The following is a 15621-nucleotide window of genomic DNA, read 5'->3' on the forward strand; positions in this document are numbered from 1 at the left end:
TCATTGCTGTTTTATTAGCTTGTTTACTTGCAGTGTCCACTCCAACTTAACCCACTATGTCAGAGTTCATGCCCGACATAGTTAGGTGAGGTGGATGTGGGGGCCAAGATCAGCCAGGTTTATTCCAGAGGTAGTTTTGTGCCCTTGTGTGCTACCCAGGGGCACATCTCTGCTCTGGCTACTTGACAGGGACCCGCACTCCTGCTCCAACGAGCACCTCCATCTCTCACTCTCCTAGCCTCACCCCCATCCCAAGTTTCTGCTTCTTTCCTCCAGTTCTTAGGCAACTATGTGGCCCACATGTTTCTCAGGGTGAATTCTGAATCAAATCCTGGCACTTTAATAGCTACACCAGGGAGAAAACATTCACCCATTCATACTTGCTTGAGTGCACATATGCATGCCTAATAGCTTCAGTCGTGTCTGACTCTGTGAGGTCCTATAGACTGTAGTCTGCCAGGCTTCTCTGTCCATGGGATTCTCCAGGTAAGAATACTGGAGTGGGTTGCCATGCCCTCCTTGAGGGGTTCTACTCGGCCCAGGGATCGAGTCTGCATCTCCTGTGGCTCCTGCATTGCAGGCAAATTCTTCACCTCTGAGCCACCCATTTAAATGGGGAGCCCCATTTAAACTTGCCTGGCCAAAATCCAGGCTTTGCATGGCTTTGGCAAGAAATTCAGCCTCTCTGAACCTTTGTCAGCTGGAGGAGGATGGGGCGATGGGCCCCATCTCTCTCAATTTTTCAGAGGATTCCAGTAAGCATGTGCACATTGCGGCCCCAGGAGGCTTGCAGTGCAAGGATCCTACCCCTTCTAGGGTTACTAGCTCCACAGCTGACTTCCTTGCAAGTGATACCAAAGTTCCCCACCTTTCATGCAAAGATCTTAGGCTGCTAACTTAACGTCTATGATTGGAAGGCCACCTACATGTCAGTTCTGATTTCCTCCTTCCAAGTCTTGATCTCTTTAGGTAGAATTAGTACTAAATGACTGTGGTCACAGTGGACTTGTTGATGGCGACCCGGTCCTGCCCACACCAGCCAGACCCATCTCCTACTAGTGGTGATATCACACCAAAACATGCCAAAGGAAAGGGACCATAGAACCATCCCAAACCTTGACACACACATTCCTGAGTCCTAAGCAATGGCTTGACTACTCTTTACCAGCTGATCCAGCTGGGCAAACCTGAAGAGTGCATCTTCATTTCTGGGCTGTGTGAGGACTGAGTCAGAGGACTGGAGTTCTCAGCATGTGTCCAACAGGAGTAATTACTTCCCTCTGCTGCCCCAGCCAATCTGGCCCGTTGCTGATGCTCGATTTATTTCTTTAAACCTATTTAAGTAAATGAAGAGGCCACTATGTGAGTACAGTTATTCTGGAGAAGGAGAGGGGCTCAGGACAGTGTGATTCCTCTAAGAAGCAGAGCCATTAGGCGGCATCACTGGGGGCTTGTCAGTCTCTGGAGAGGCAGCTGAGCCCAGCTCCATCTGCTGCCTCCAAGCAGTGCTGGGGGCAAAGCAGGGACAGTCCTTGAGGGTATGCATTCCTGGGAGAGCAGACCTGGTCAGGATGTGCATGTGGAAAGTCATAAGGCGCTCAGGGACCAGACCAAGATGCTGAACCCCTGTGAGCTGGAAATGCTCCAAGAGGAAAAGGGGGAAGGCCGGTAGTGGAGTCTGTCTACCCCATCTCAGTTTTGCCTTAGGGACACCTGAAGTGAAACTGGATCCTCATAACCAGCAGACAAGGGCCCATACTGCCTGGGTCTTGTCTGTCTCAGAGTTGGAAGGAAGAGGATCTGTAATGACAGAGCAGGGCTGGCTGCCCGAGCAGAGGGCAGACCCACAGGCTCAGCTCTCTAACAACAGACACCAATCAGAAGCAGGCATGCACGCAGCACTTTGCAAACGAGCAAAGAAAGCAACCCACGCCTGTCACAGAAAACCAAACTGTCTACTGGAATAATTAATATCAGAAAAACCACAATTCCACCAAGGAGAGAAAAAAATAAAGAACATTGAAAGGCCCTGTTGTGGTTTGAAGAATGATTCTGTACAGATTTCCTGGTCAGGAAAAGCCATGCAGAGAATTAGAGGGAGAGAAAGAAAGATGAACAGAATAATATCATGTGTGACTGGTGGGAAGGTTGTAAAGATAATGCTAGTAAAAAGGGTTAAAGAAATAGGAGGGTTTTTTACTAATGCACCAGGGAAAAGAGATACTGAAGTGAAAATAGGTCTGCTAATAAATCAGGCTGGGCATGAAATTAATGATGGGTCTGAAATGGCCAAGATATTGAACTCATTCTTCAAAACTGTCTTTAGCAACAGAAATAAAAAGGAAAATACAATGATGGGGCAATAGAATCTTTTTGAAAATAACTACTGGCAGAAGCAGATATGAGATCCTTGGAACATGGAAGGACCACACAGGAGTAAATGTGTTTCTTGGGGATTATGGGAAATTGATTAGTATCTACTGGATCAATTTAAACAGTGGTTAAAAATGGTGTTGTCACCATTATTGTTCTTCTAAATGAGTAAGGGTAGAGGAGGTTCTGAAAGAAGATGTCCAACATTCTGGGTGGAAATGTTAAAATGAAGTAGCGCAGAGGAGCGGCGATCCTGTTTGGAGAATCTGGTGGATTTACGAGGGAAAGTGCGACCACATTGTGCGTGTGTGCTCGGTGGTGCCTGCCTCTCTGTGACCCCGTGGACTGTGGCCCTCCAGTCTCCTCTGTCCATGGGGTTTCCCAGGCAAGAATACTGCAGTGGGTTGCCACTTCCTCCCCCAGGGGACCTTCCTGACCCAGGGTTGAACTTTGTTTCCTGAATTGGCAGCTGAATTCTTTACCGCAAAGCCACTGGGGAAACCCCAACACCACATTCAAGATCACCTAAAAGTTCAGTAGGCTAAATAACCATTACGTTGATTTGAATCAAGTTGTCTTTTAAAAAGTAGTTTAACATCCCCTGCCCCCCACACCCCTGAAGGCCAAGCTGGTGAAGAAAAGGCTGCTAACTGGGTCTGTTGGCATTTTCAGCATCTCTGTATTGACACCGTCCACAGGACATGGCATGGAGAGAATATACCAGAAGGGCCCATGCACTCCCATGGGAAATCCAGGAAAGGAATCCCCCTCTACTGTCCCATTGTTGTCACGGCCACCTCCAAGTCCCGGAGGGCAGGGCGGTACCGAGCTCCTGTCACCTCCCCGTGCCCCCGTCCCATCCTCCCCCATGTGCAGGCACATGGTTGCTCTGCTCAGGTGCCCCCTCCAGTGATGGCCTCAGCGTTGTCTTCACGCTCCTGTGTGGCACTCCACACTGGGCCTTTCCGCAGTCTTGGGACCTCACTTGCCGTGGGGTGACAAAGAAAGTTATGCTAATTACTGAGTGGGCCAATGCCAGTGTTAGGAAAGCCCTTGGCGAGAGTGCGTGCAGCTGTGTCTGACTCTTTGTGACCCCATGGACTGTAGCCCACCAGGCTCTTCTGTCCACGGGATTCTCCAAGCAAGAACACTGGAGTGGGTTGCCATGCCCTTCTCCGGGGGATCTTCCCGACCTAGAGCTCGAACCCACGTCTCTTATATCTTCTGCACTGGCAAGCAGGTTTTATACCACTAATGCCACCTGGGAAGCCCAGGAAGGTCCTGTAACTGACAAAAAAAAAAAAATGTTTTTAATGAAAGGAAGCCAGTGAATATAGCACTTTTCTGAAGGGAAAGTGCAAGAATCTGGGCTTATTTTTCTTTCTTTCTTTATTTCTAGTCGTGTTGCATGTGGGATCCTAGTTCCCTGACCAGGGATCAAACCTGGCCGCCTGCTCTGGAAGCCAGGATTCCCAGCCACGGGACCACCAGGCAATTTCCTAACTGACAAAGTTTTGGGTCAGAGAAGTAACTCCTGGTGCTGATTCAGGCTCTAGGGTAAGGTCATGGAGAGGGTTAGGGACAGAGAGTGTGAGAGTTGTCTCTTAATTCCCACTGGAGACGGGTGCCCAGGACTAGAGTTGGTCCTACTTGAAGGACAGAAGTTACTTATGAGGGACCCAGGAGCAGGGCTGTGGTTTCTGAGTCAGGGGCCACACACACACATTAGTGACACAGGGGAGGCCTGCTAAATATGCCTGTTAAGTCCTATGTAGGAGGTCAGTGATCTCATAGCTGATCTTCAGAGAAAGAAGTGGCAGTGAAATAATCTCATTTATGTGAATCTCTGCATGTCATCACAAAAATTATGTTAGATAATACATTTATTTGGCAATAACTTATGAATTAGTTTTGCCAAAACATCATTAGGTGTTGGTGTAAAATCTATACATACACTGGAGCTTATGTACTGATGAAAAAATTATTCTCTAAAACAGATGTGGTCTTGACAAGTCATATGTAAATATTAATGCACACCACTTTAAAATGCACTAAGGGAAAGAATTCTGCTATTTAAAGAAAGCCTATAAAGATACCTATTTAAACATAAGGGTCCTTTATAAAATGATTCATCACCCCTAAATTTAGAATCTTTAGATGGCTATTTATAGCACAGTCTACTCAAACACACAGTTAAATACATGGGTCTGTGTGCTCAGTCATGTCCAACTCTTTATGACCCCATGGACTGTCGTCCATCAGGTTCCTCTGCCCATGGAATTTTCCAGGCAAGAATACTGGAGTGGGTTGCCATTTCATACTCCAGGGGGCTTCCCAACCCAGGGATCCATCCCACATCTCTTGTTCCTGCATAGGCAGGCAGGTTCTTTACCACTGGACCACCTGGGAAGTCCCTTATGGTATATATATGCATGCATATGTGGGCATATGCAATATGTATTAGGGACATATACTTAAACCAGTGGTAATTTTCTCCCCAAAGTCTTGCATCTTTTTGGATTTCACCCTAATCTGCAGCCATGACCAATTCAGATCCCACTAAAGGCCAGTATAGTTGCCCCTGGAACTTCTATAGAAAGGATGTTCCCTGGGGACTCAACTATGCAAACATATCAGTATTACTGCCCATGGCGGGTAATTATTTTTAAAAAAAAATAGGTGCTTCTATTTCTGAGAAAGATTCAACACACTGAGTCTTTTTGTTATAGCAATTCCTTTCCTGCAAATTATTATTCTTATTTTTTTTCTGATTTTGCGTGGGACCAGGGAGCCCTGAGTGGACCATTTCAGACGGAAACGCTGCTGGTTCAGCTTGGCTGGGATGAGGGAGGACCATAACCTTATAGATTTGACTGCAATTTCCTGCCCAGCTTCCTGAACAGGGGCTTTCAGAGCCTTTCAGCCCTGTTATTTATTATCTGGGCTTGCTGGTTTTGTAGGTCACTGACTGTTACTTTGTGCTATTGCTAGTTTAATGAGCAGGTCCAAGAGCTTCCAGTCTTAAAAATATGAAGCACTTACCTCTGTGATTTCTGGGCCGGCAGTAAGTGCTGTATAAGAAAATGTTTTAGGAACACTCTCAACATAGAATTAAGATGTTTAATTCACAGGAAATACTATGTGACACTGAGGCCGTCAGTAGGGGAAGGGAGAGAAATGGCTGGTTCTTAATTATAATATCATGAACTAGGGGTCTTTTAGGCCCTTGAAAGATGATCTCTTGCCACTAAATTAAGTAAAAAACTTCTCCACATGCTATTTCTCATTCAGTGCCACAGAAGGCCATCCTGGTTGGGTCAGCCATCTCCTCAAACATCTCCCAGCTCTTTCTTGTCCACTATATTGCCCCTATATTGGTCATCACAGCTTCCAACAGCCCATTCCTTATGCCAGTGGTACGAAACTCAGGAAGCTTTCCTTTTATATACCCTGATTCGAGATTTGAAAAGTATGATCACAATATTCATCAGCAGAGATGCTCAAAGTTAAGGGAAATAGCAGAAGCAGAGGCCCACCCAGGGAAGAGAGGCGTGAAATGATGTAGAGGGATGCTAACTTACTCTGCGTCTCAGGCTGTGGCTGCACCAGAGAAAGATCACCAACAGCCAGCTCTAACTGACCCTCTGAAACCAGCACAAAGAACAAGCCTGGGGTTCCATAATCCACAGAGCAGGAAGAGAGATGCTTCCCCTTATCACTCAAGCATCCAGAAAGATCACCCGACGCTTCTACTGTGGCATTCTGAATATGAGAGCAGGAGAGTTAATCAGATTTTTGTTCATAAGTTGTTGAATTGGTGCCTTTATTTGTAGGAGAGAGTTAAAATGTTAATGTTATTCTAAATGGATCAAAATGGATGGCATGTAATTGATTTATAAGTTACCTCATCTATATTTCATAGGCACTGAATTTGGTCCTTTCTTCCCAACAGTCTCTCCTCAATCTAAAATACCTAAGATATAATAACAGTGGAGAATCCTAGGACCGCCACTGCTATTTCCTTTTTTAGGTGCATGTATTGATTATACTCTAATGTGTGTTGGCTCCTTTATATGATGGGTGAGTCTAACGAAGTAGGAGTGCTGGGTCATAACAGTGGCACTTAGATGTTTATACAGCATCTCCTGCTGGATCAGCTAAGTTCTTGTACCAAAAAGACAGTTCAGAATATGGACTATGACAGAGACTCAGAAAGAAAACTGAATTAAGGGACCAGAGTCCCAGGCTGGAATCCCAGATCTACCATTAAGTAGCTCTGTGACCCTGGACAAGGTCATCTCAATTTCCTCATTTGGCAAATGAGGGGATAACACCCCTTTGGGTCTCCGAAACACTTTACAGCTCTAACATTTTATGTGCCTGTGACCTGGAGGTTCTAATAGTCGAGGAAGTAGAGAAATTGGTCATGGCAAATGTCACTGAGTTCCTTGTGTGCGATCAGAAGAGCTGAGTAAGAGAGCCATCTGGCCACAGCAGGAGTATCTTGGGGACAAGCTAAATCAGGAAGACTGGCAAATGGGGGAAAACTAGAATTACTGTCAAGGGAGGCCAAGGCTCTGATGAGAAAATCGGCACTCAGCAGCAAACCAAAACTTGTGATTCAAGGGCAAACCTGGGTCATAGGTCGGTAATTGGAGACTCCAAGCAGAAGACTTCAGGCTTGAGAAACGACCCAGGAGTACAGACCAGAACTGAGACCGAAAGTGATGGGTGTGTCCTGGGTTTCCCCTTTAAGCCATTCCAGGCTGGTTGTTTTGGCATAGGCCTCACTTATTAGAATTGCAGATGTTGTATGGTAATTTCTTATTTTTTGAAATCCAAATGACAAGGCCAGCCAGTGGTTTTGAGGACTATTTTCAGAGCAGTATTTCAGCATCAGTGGCTAACTGAACCAAGTTCCTCATGTCACTCCATTCCCCTTGATGAAGGAGACACATCTAGCAATTAATCTTTTGGGGGTAAGATAGATTATTCTCTAAGTGATCTTAAGATTTAGGAGAGAAAGAATCAAGCACTTAGATAAAAAATTAGATTCCTTATTTCATATCCTATGCCAAAAGAAATTCCAAAAGCATTAAATATTTAAGCGAAAAAAATGGCAAACTGGAAGAAAACTTTTGAGTTATTTCTGGAGACAAAGCTTATTATCTTTAACATACAAATTCTGCTTATAAATAATAAAAGGAATTTCTAAAGAAAAAGGAAATGTAGAACAGAAGAAGTCAACTCATAAACTGAGACATAAAATTGGCCAGTAAACAGACGAAAACATGTTCAACCTCATAAAGAAGTCCAAGAAAACGCAAATTAGAACATTTGAAATACCTCTTTAGCCTGTCAAAGCCTTTACTTTGAATGGTATTCAGTGTCTGTGAAGACTTGAGGGAAGCATGAATCTGCTGTCTACGGGTTGTGTATTGCATGCGGGGTGTTAAGTCCCCTGGGTAGAGTTCATGCAGATTATGCTGGTCCCCTGGTGTGGGGACTAGCCAGCTGTTTGCCAAACCCGTTTCCCTTCCTTCCGGGTTTCAGCTGGACTACATTTCCCAGCCGCCTTTGAAAAGAGGTGTGGCCATACAATGAAACGTTGGCCTGACTAACGTCGGCCGCAGTGAAGCCCACGACTTCCAGGCGTGCCCGTGGATGCCAGGCAGGTGATCCTCTTAGCTGCTTTCCGCTTGACTGCTGACCACAGGCAGAGGACCCAAGAGAGGACCAAGGTCCTAGGAAGCCACCAGATAGAAAAATTCTGAGTGCAACAAGCACCCTCTCACCAACCTCCTGCCGTTTTGTTCTTCATGGACAAGGAGTAAAATTCTTCTGTGCTAAACCACTAAGGATGGAGTTCATTGTAATATTAGCTAATGAGCACTGCTGTCAGGGATCTTTTTGAAAATGCTGGAAGCCAGCTGCCATAATGAAAAGCTTTAATATACCAAGAGCTTAGCAATTGAGTGGCAGGTAGAGAAGAAAATTGATGGAGTAGGCTGGATGGTTAGCAAGCTCTGTAAATATGGCAAATATTTGGTAAATCTGTTGCCTTTAATGTTTTGGAAGGGTGACCTCGAGCTCTGTGACCTTGAGCCAGTTACTGAATTACTCTGCCTGTTTTCTCACCCATACAATAAGTATACTCATAGTATATAGTTCAAAGGGTTGTGGGGATGATTAAGTGAGTTAATCTTTATAAAGAGTTTAGAACACAGCTAAGCTTCAAGGTACTAGAGAAGTTAACTTTTATTTGAGCTTACAATTTCACTACTGGTATTACTCTAAGATTGAAATCATAGCTTTTTAAAATTACTCAACAAACACTAGGGACCACTGACCATCTGCCATTTGACCATCTGATTGAACCAGACACTCTGATAGGCACTAGTAAACAATAGTGAAAAAACAGATGTGATCAATGATTTGTAAATAAGAATTTCATTGTTATACTGTTTGTGCAAAGAAAGATCTGAGAACAACTTAGATGTCCCCAAATAAGAGATTATTAAAAAGATGATGTTTTGTCCATGCAGGGGAATACAATGTGATACTAATGGATTAAACAGAAAAGCTTACAAATGCATAGAAATATTAAAAAATCCACAATATAATGCCTGCACCAAGGCCATTGTAAATGTTCCTCTTTCTGTTTAGAAAACCCAAAACATAGAAACTGCTCAATTGTGAATGAATGAATGAAGTGAAAAAGACAAATGATAAACAATGCATACCATATAATTGTATTTTTTAAAACAAAATATGATAACTGGTCAGTTGGTAGAATGTGGGTGATTTTGGCTTTATTCTTTTTGCCAATCTGTATTTTCAAAATTTTCTCTAACAACCATGTATTTTTTAATTTAAAAAAAATGTATTTTTAAAATAGGAGTCTAAATATGAAGGACCAAATGCAGTTCACCTTCCAAGGAAAAATTATAGCAATAACACAGCCCCCAGAACAATAAAGAAGCTAATTTTACCAAGTACTGCGTGTGCCCCAGCTGGCGTACCTCACATGCATACCCCCATCACCAGTCTCATGGGGAGGGCACAGTTATCATCCAGCAGGGTCTAACAGCAAGCATCCTGAGATTCTTGTGCTGGAATAATTGATTCTCCCCAGAACAACACTGATTTGATCTTAGTCCATGGCCCAGCAATTTTTGACATTTTTTTCTTTACTGTAGCAAAAAATACATAACATGAAATCTACCATTTAACCATTTTTAGGTATAAGATTCAAGGGCTTCCCAGGTAGTGAAGAATCAACCTGCCAATGCAGGAGATGCAAGAGATGAGGGTTTGATCCCTGGGTCAGGAAGATCTCCTGGAGTAAGAAATGGCAACCCACTCCAGTATTCTTGCCTGGAGAATCCCATGGACAGAGGAGCCTGGTGGGCTATAGCTCATGGGGTTGGCAAGAGTCTGACACAACTGAGCATACGCACATGCAAGTACAAGATTCAGTGGTATTAAATACGCTCATATTTTTGTGCAACAATCCCCTCCTTCCATCTCCATAACCTTCTTTTCCTCCCAAACTGAAACTCTGTCCACTTTTAAATCTTAATTCCCACCCCCCTCCCCCCATCCCTGGTACCCACCATTCTACTTTCTGTCTCATAAACAATGAGCTTATTCTAAGACTTTCATATAAGTGGAATCATAGTGTTTGCCCTTTTGTCTGGCTTATTTAACTTAGCATAATGTCTTCGGCTTTCATCCATGTGTCAGAATTTATTTCTTTTTGAAGGCTGAATAATAGCTCATTGTGTGTCTGTAAATATATACATGTATATATACACATACGTGAGTCCTCCTGGTGGCTCAGACAGTAAAGCATCTGTCTGCAATCCGGGAGACCTGGGTTCGATCCCTGGGTCGGGAAGATCCCCTGGAGAAGGAAATGGCAACCCACTCCAGTGTCCTTGCCTGGAAAATCCCATGGATGTAGGAACCCGGTAGGCTACAGTCCATGCGGTTGCAAAGAGTCAGACATGACTAAGCGACATCTCTTTCTTTTCTTATATACGTGTGTGTGTGTGTGTGTGTGTGTGCATCCATTCACCTGCTGATGGACACTTGATCACCTTTTGGCTATTGTGAATAATGCTGCTTTGGACATGGATGTGGAATGTAAGTTAGACTTTTTGCTTTCAGATATTTTCCAAATATATGCAGAAGAGGAATTGCTGGATCATCGGTAACGCTATGCCTATCGTTTTGAGGAACAACTGTACTGTTTTCCACAGTTGTTGAACCAAAGCCTGGAACTCAAAGAAAGCCAGTCTGGTGCCATTTTCCCTAGTGTTTCTTTTTCTTTTTTTAAAATTTATTTATTTATTTATTTTTATTAGTTGGAGGCTAATTACTTCACAACATTTCAGTGGGTTTTGTCATATATTGATATGAATCAGCCATAGATTTACACGTATTCCCCATCCCGATCCCCCCTCCCACCTCCCTCTCCACCCGATTCCTCTGGGTCTTCCCAGTGCACCAGGCCCGAGCACTTGTCTCATGCATCCCACCTGGGCTGGTGATCTGTTTCACTTTAGATAATATACATGCTGTTCTTTCGAAACATCCCACCCTCACCTTCTCCCACAGAGTTCAAAAGTCTGTTCTGTACTTCTGTGTCTCTTTTTCTGTTTTGCATATAGGGTTATTGTTACCATCTTTCTAAATTCCATATATATGTGTTAGTATGCTGTAATGTTCTTTATCTTTCTGGCTTACTTCACTCTGTATAATGGGCTCCAGTTTCATCCATCTCATTAGAACTGATTCAAATGCATTCTTTTTAACGGCTGAGTAATATTCCATGGTGTATATATACCACAGCTTCCTTATCCATTCATCTGCTAATGGGCATCTAGGTTGCTTCCATGTCCTGGCTATTATAAACAGTGCTGCGATGAACATTGGGGTGCATGTGTCTCTTTCAGATCTGGTTTCCTCAGTGTGTATGCCCAGAAGTGGGATTGCTGGGTCATATGGCAGTTCTATTTCCAGTTTTTTAAGGAATCTCCACACTGTTCTCCATAGTGGCTGTACTAGTTTGCATTCCCACCAACAGTGTAAGAGGGTTCCCTTTTCTCCACACCCTCTCCAGCATTTATTGCTTGTAGACTTTTGGATAGCAGCCATCCTGACTGGTGTGTAATGGTACCTCATTGTGGTTTTGATTTGCATTTCTCTGATAATGAGTGATGGTGAGCATCTTTTCATGTGTTTGTTAGCCATCTGTATGTCTTCTTTGGAGAAAGGTCTGTTTAGTTCTTTGGCCCATTTTTTGATTGGGTCATTTATTTTTCTGGAATTGAGTTGCAGGAGTTGCTTGTATATTTTTGAGATTAATCCTTTGTCTGTTTCTTCATTTGCTGTTGTTTTCTCCCAATCTGAGGGCTGTCTTTTCACCTTGCTTATAGTTTCCTTTGTAGTGCAAAAGCTTTTAATTCCCTAGTGTTTCTTCCTTCTTCCTTGGCCTCTAAATACTCCTTGTCTTACTTTTTATCAATCCACTCTCTCCTTTGCCCTTGGAGAGGGTTACAGAGGGGGGGAAGGGTAAGTTTTTGCAAAAACTCAATGCCAAGTTCAAGGTGAGATGCTTTTGCAATCATTTTCTTCCTGCGTAAGGAAGCTGAGGCTTCGTGGGTCCTTCAGTTGTGTGAAGATGGCAGTCAGGCTGGGAGTCTCACCCTGAATTCACAGCTTGCTAACTGGGGAGCAACCCTGGGAAAAGTCAGGAGCTCAGTCTCCTCCTCTGTAAAGTGCCTTTTCTTTCTGGTTCTCAGAACTAGACTCTGGGTGGCTGACACTAAACATAAGTTCTCGCTTCTACAAGAACAAAATGTTATGCAGAAATATTTCAGCCTTGATTAAATGCTACTCTGAGCAAGGGATACCGTCTCCCTGTTGGGGTCATAGTCCTGGACACAGATTGTCTCCATCAGGGGACACTTGGGTGGTGCAGGGGACTCTGTGCACCATGAATGCCTTCTCTCCTTCCAGCAGGAGGGCTGTCTCTCTCTACCACACATCATCAGACTTTTTTATGCTTGAAAGATTAAATCTTAGAGGTGACATTTGCAAAGTAGCTGAGTCAGAAAAACAATGATAGCAGCAGAAAGAGCAAAGACCCTGGGAACCAGAAGGAAAATGCTGTCTTCTTTGTATCTAAGGGAAGCAGGGTTTTTTGACGGTCCCTGTATCTCTTCTCTTTTTATCGCTTCCCCAAGAGATGGCTTCCACTTCCACACCCAGGAACTTACCATATCAGTCACATGAGCATCCAGGGCCACCTCCCTGGCCCCCTGCATTGCAGGGGATTGATGAATTTGCATGAGGATAAGGGAGGGACCTTATCCAAATGACCTCAAACACGAACCCAGGAGATTTCCCGCCCACTGCCCCAGCTCCGGCCCCGGAGGGTTACAGCTTGGTTTATGATTTCTCTTACTGATGTTTATTTTTCAGATTTACTGAATTGATCTCTGGTATGTGCAGCTGCCTGAGCGGTGCACACCTTCAAAGCTGGATGTAAACCAGACAAGCTGCCTAATCCATCACCTCGGATCTACACTAACAAACAGACAGACCCAGAAGCAGCGGCAGCTACTCTGTCCTACAGCTGTTTGTGTCGTTGTTATGGTTTTATGCCTTTGCAATCAATTACAGGCCTACACTTCCCCCACCCCCAGCCTTCCTTCGGCTCCAGGAACAGAGAAGGAGAGGATCCTGTGGTGGATGGAAGCTGATGACCCATAAACCCAGCATTTCTGGTTATCTACCTCTAAAACTGCACTCAATTGCTAAAAATGTTCACTGGTGCCTGATTTTCGTAGATGATAATGTGTCCTAATGACTGACCTTGGATTTGAGGCATTGTTACATTTTGATCTTGATTTACATTTTTAACTTCTCCTTACCCTGCCCTCAGGTCACTTTCCTATTCAACTAGACCTTGATATTTTCCCGTGGAGGGAGCTCCTCTTACTCATCTTTGTAGCACATATTAGATGCCAGGAGACTGGTTGTTCAATAGGAAAGAAACGAAGCCCCCATAATTTCATATTGAGTGCACAGTGTCTCTTGGAGACAGCCTGGAAGTCCACTGTCCTTGGAATGGCAAATGGGGACTTAAGAAATCAGAGGATCCGTCCTGCTGATCCTGAGCTCCCCCTCAGTTCTAGTGCCTGGAAGGGAAACCTATGGTCTCAGCCTGGATTTCCCCACATGAGTCTGTTGGTCATTCTCCCACAAATTCAGAAGCTCTTGCTAATCTTATCAAACTCGGCCTCAAGCCTCACAACAACGAGAGCTCCCCGTTTGGGCAGGTGGTCTCTCTGTGTGCTGAAATCCCATCTTACCATCTCTACCTCCCAGCTCAGGAAAATACCACTAACATCCTTGCTCTTCATTTTTTACAGTGCTAACTCCACCGTATGTCATATACCTTATAAAACAAATGCATTTACCTGTAATAATGCATTCATTTAATTTAGATGCTAAATACAAAATGAGTAATGTGATAAACATGGTTCTGATTGATAAAAGTGAACCCTTCATTTCTCACAATTGTTCCAGAAGGAAATTGAAGGAAAGAAAATATATTAATAGTTTTTATAATGAGGACTTCACTTGGGGTCAGCAGAAAGTCACTGTTTTCTCCCGGGGTCTCACTGAGGCCAATTCAATCCAATTAATTCAATCAGAGGTCCTGGTGCCATTTTAAAAGCCATTCTTCCATCCAGTTTCAGCGCATGGACAATATCTTTATGCTTTCACATGGATTCATGGAATTTTAGAATGAGAAATAGCCATTGAAATCATATAGTCCAATAGTTATTACAGACAGGGAAACAGAAGCTCCATCTTCTAATGACCCTGTCCATGGTCCCATAGGTAACAGTCCCATAGTTAACAGCAGCATGATGGCACATTTTAGGGGAAAATATTTGGAGAATAGGTTTTCTGCACTAGAGCATATGTCGTTGAAAGATTTTGACAGTCATAAACACTGTATTTTCTCCGGGCTAACTAATCTTTAGTCAAATGAAAGCCTTCAATGTGATGCTAAAGGCAGGGCTTCTCTCTTACTTGCCCCTCCCAGGCTCACTTCTTCACCAAAGATACCAGATCTTTGACACCATCCAAGAGTGGAGAACTAAGGCTGGGGTTGCAGACTTCAGGGAGAGGGTTCATCAGGGGAGGAAATCAGTAGTCGCTGGGGGACTGCCTCCCAGTTTCATTCATGTCTTTCATGTTGTATACTGGGCAGACTGTGCTCTGTGATGCTGACAAAGAAGCTTCTGGCTGGAGGCAACTGATTCTGGAGGTCCAGTTGCCCCAGAGTCTATCTGGCAACCCCAAGGGCTCAGAGGATCAATACCTCAGCACACCTACACCTGTTCCTGAAACACTATTTGGAGAACTGGAGTTTTTGTGAGGGCCAGCCCAAAACTGCATCCTAGCACCCAAGGCCCAGTTTTGAGGAGTCACAGAGCCCCAGCTCCTTGAGGCTTGTGTGTTAGTAACTTATTTCCTGTTCTCTCTGCATTCACATTAGCGATCAGAAATTGAATTCAGGCTTCGGTGTAATCTTTTCTTAACCATAGCCACGCAGGTGAGCACCCTGTGAGAATATCATTGTGAGGTTGAGAAGATCTAAATATTTCATCATGTGCAGTGACCCTGGGACTCTCAAAATGACATCCAGGTGGGAGCACAAACAATCTAACCGTGCAGGAGTAGAGTTGGATTGGGAGATGCCACTGAAAGGCATGTTTCATTGATCTCCTTGTTCCTCTGGTGAGATATATCTTTAGGCACTTTCATAGCTGAATCTATCCGATAAAGACTGGTGAGATATGGGGGATATCATCTGACCTGTCCTAAAAGAGACACCAAATGTAAGACACCCACCACGATGCCCAACCTCTAACAGGCACTGTCTAAATGCAGCTTTCGTACGTTCCTTTCTGTCTGGCTCTTTATATAGCTTTTGTTTGTTTTCATGAAAAAAATGCAACTTTTGTCCTAGAATCCTCAGTGGTATAAAGAGATATGTAGCAGTGAAATAGTCAAGTCAACCAGGAAGGAAAAATAGTACTTAAAAGAGCTTAGAAAAAATTTTTAATAAAGAAAGATAAAAGAAGAAAATCTTAAAACTTCTAGAGGACTTGCTACATGCTGGCCACTCTCCTGGTATGGGCATGTTGGAGGAGCTCCATC

This window comes from Cervus elaphus, chromosome 15 (genome assembly GCF_910594005.1).
Source record: "Cervus elaphus chromosome 15, mCerEla1.1, whole genome shotgun sequence".
Taxonomy (NCBI): Eukaryota; Metazoa; Chordata; class Mammalia; order Artiodactyla; family Cervidae; genus Cervus; species Cervus elaphus.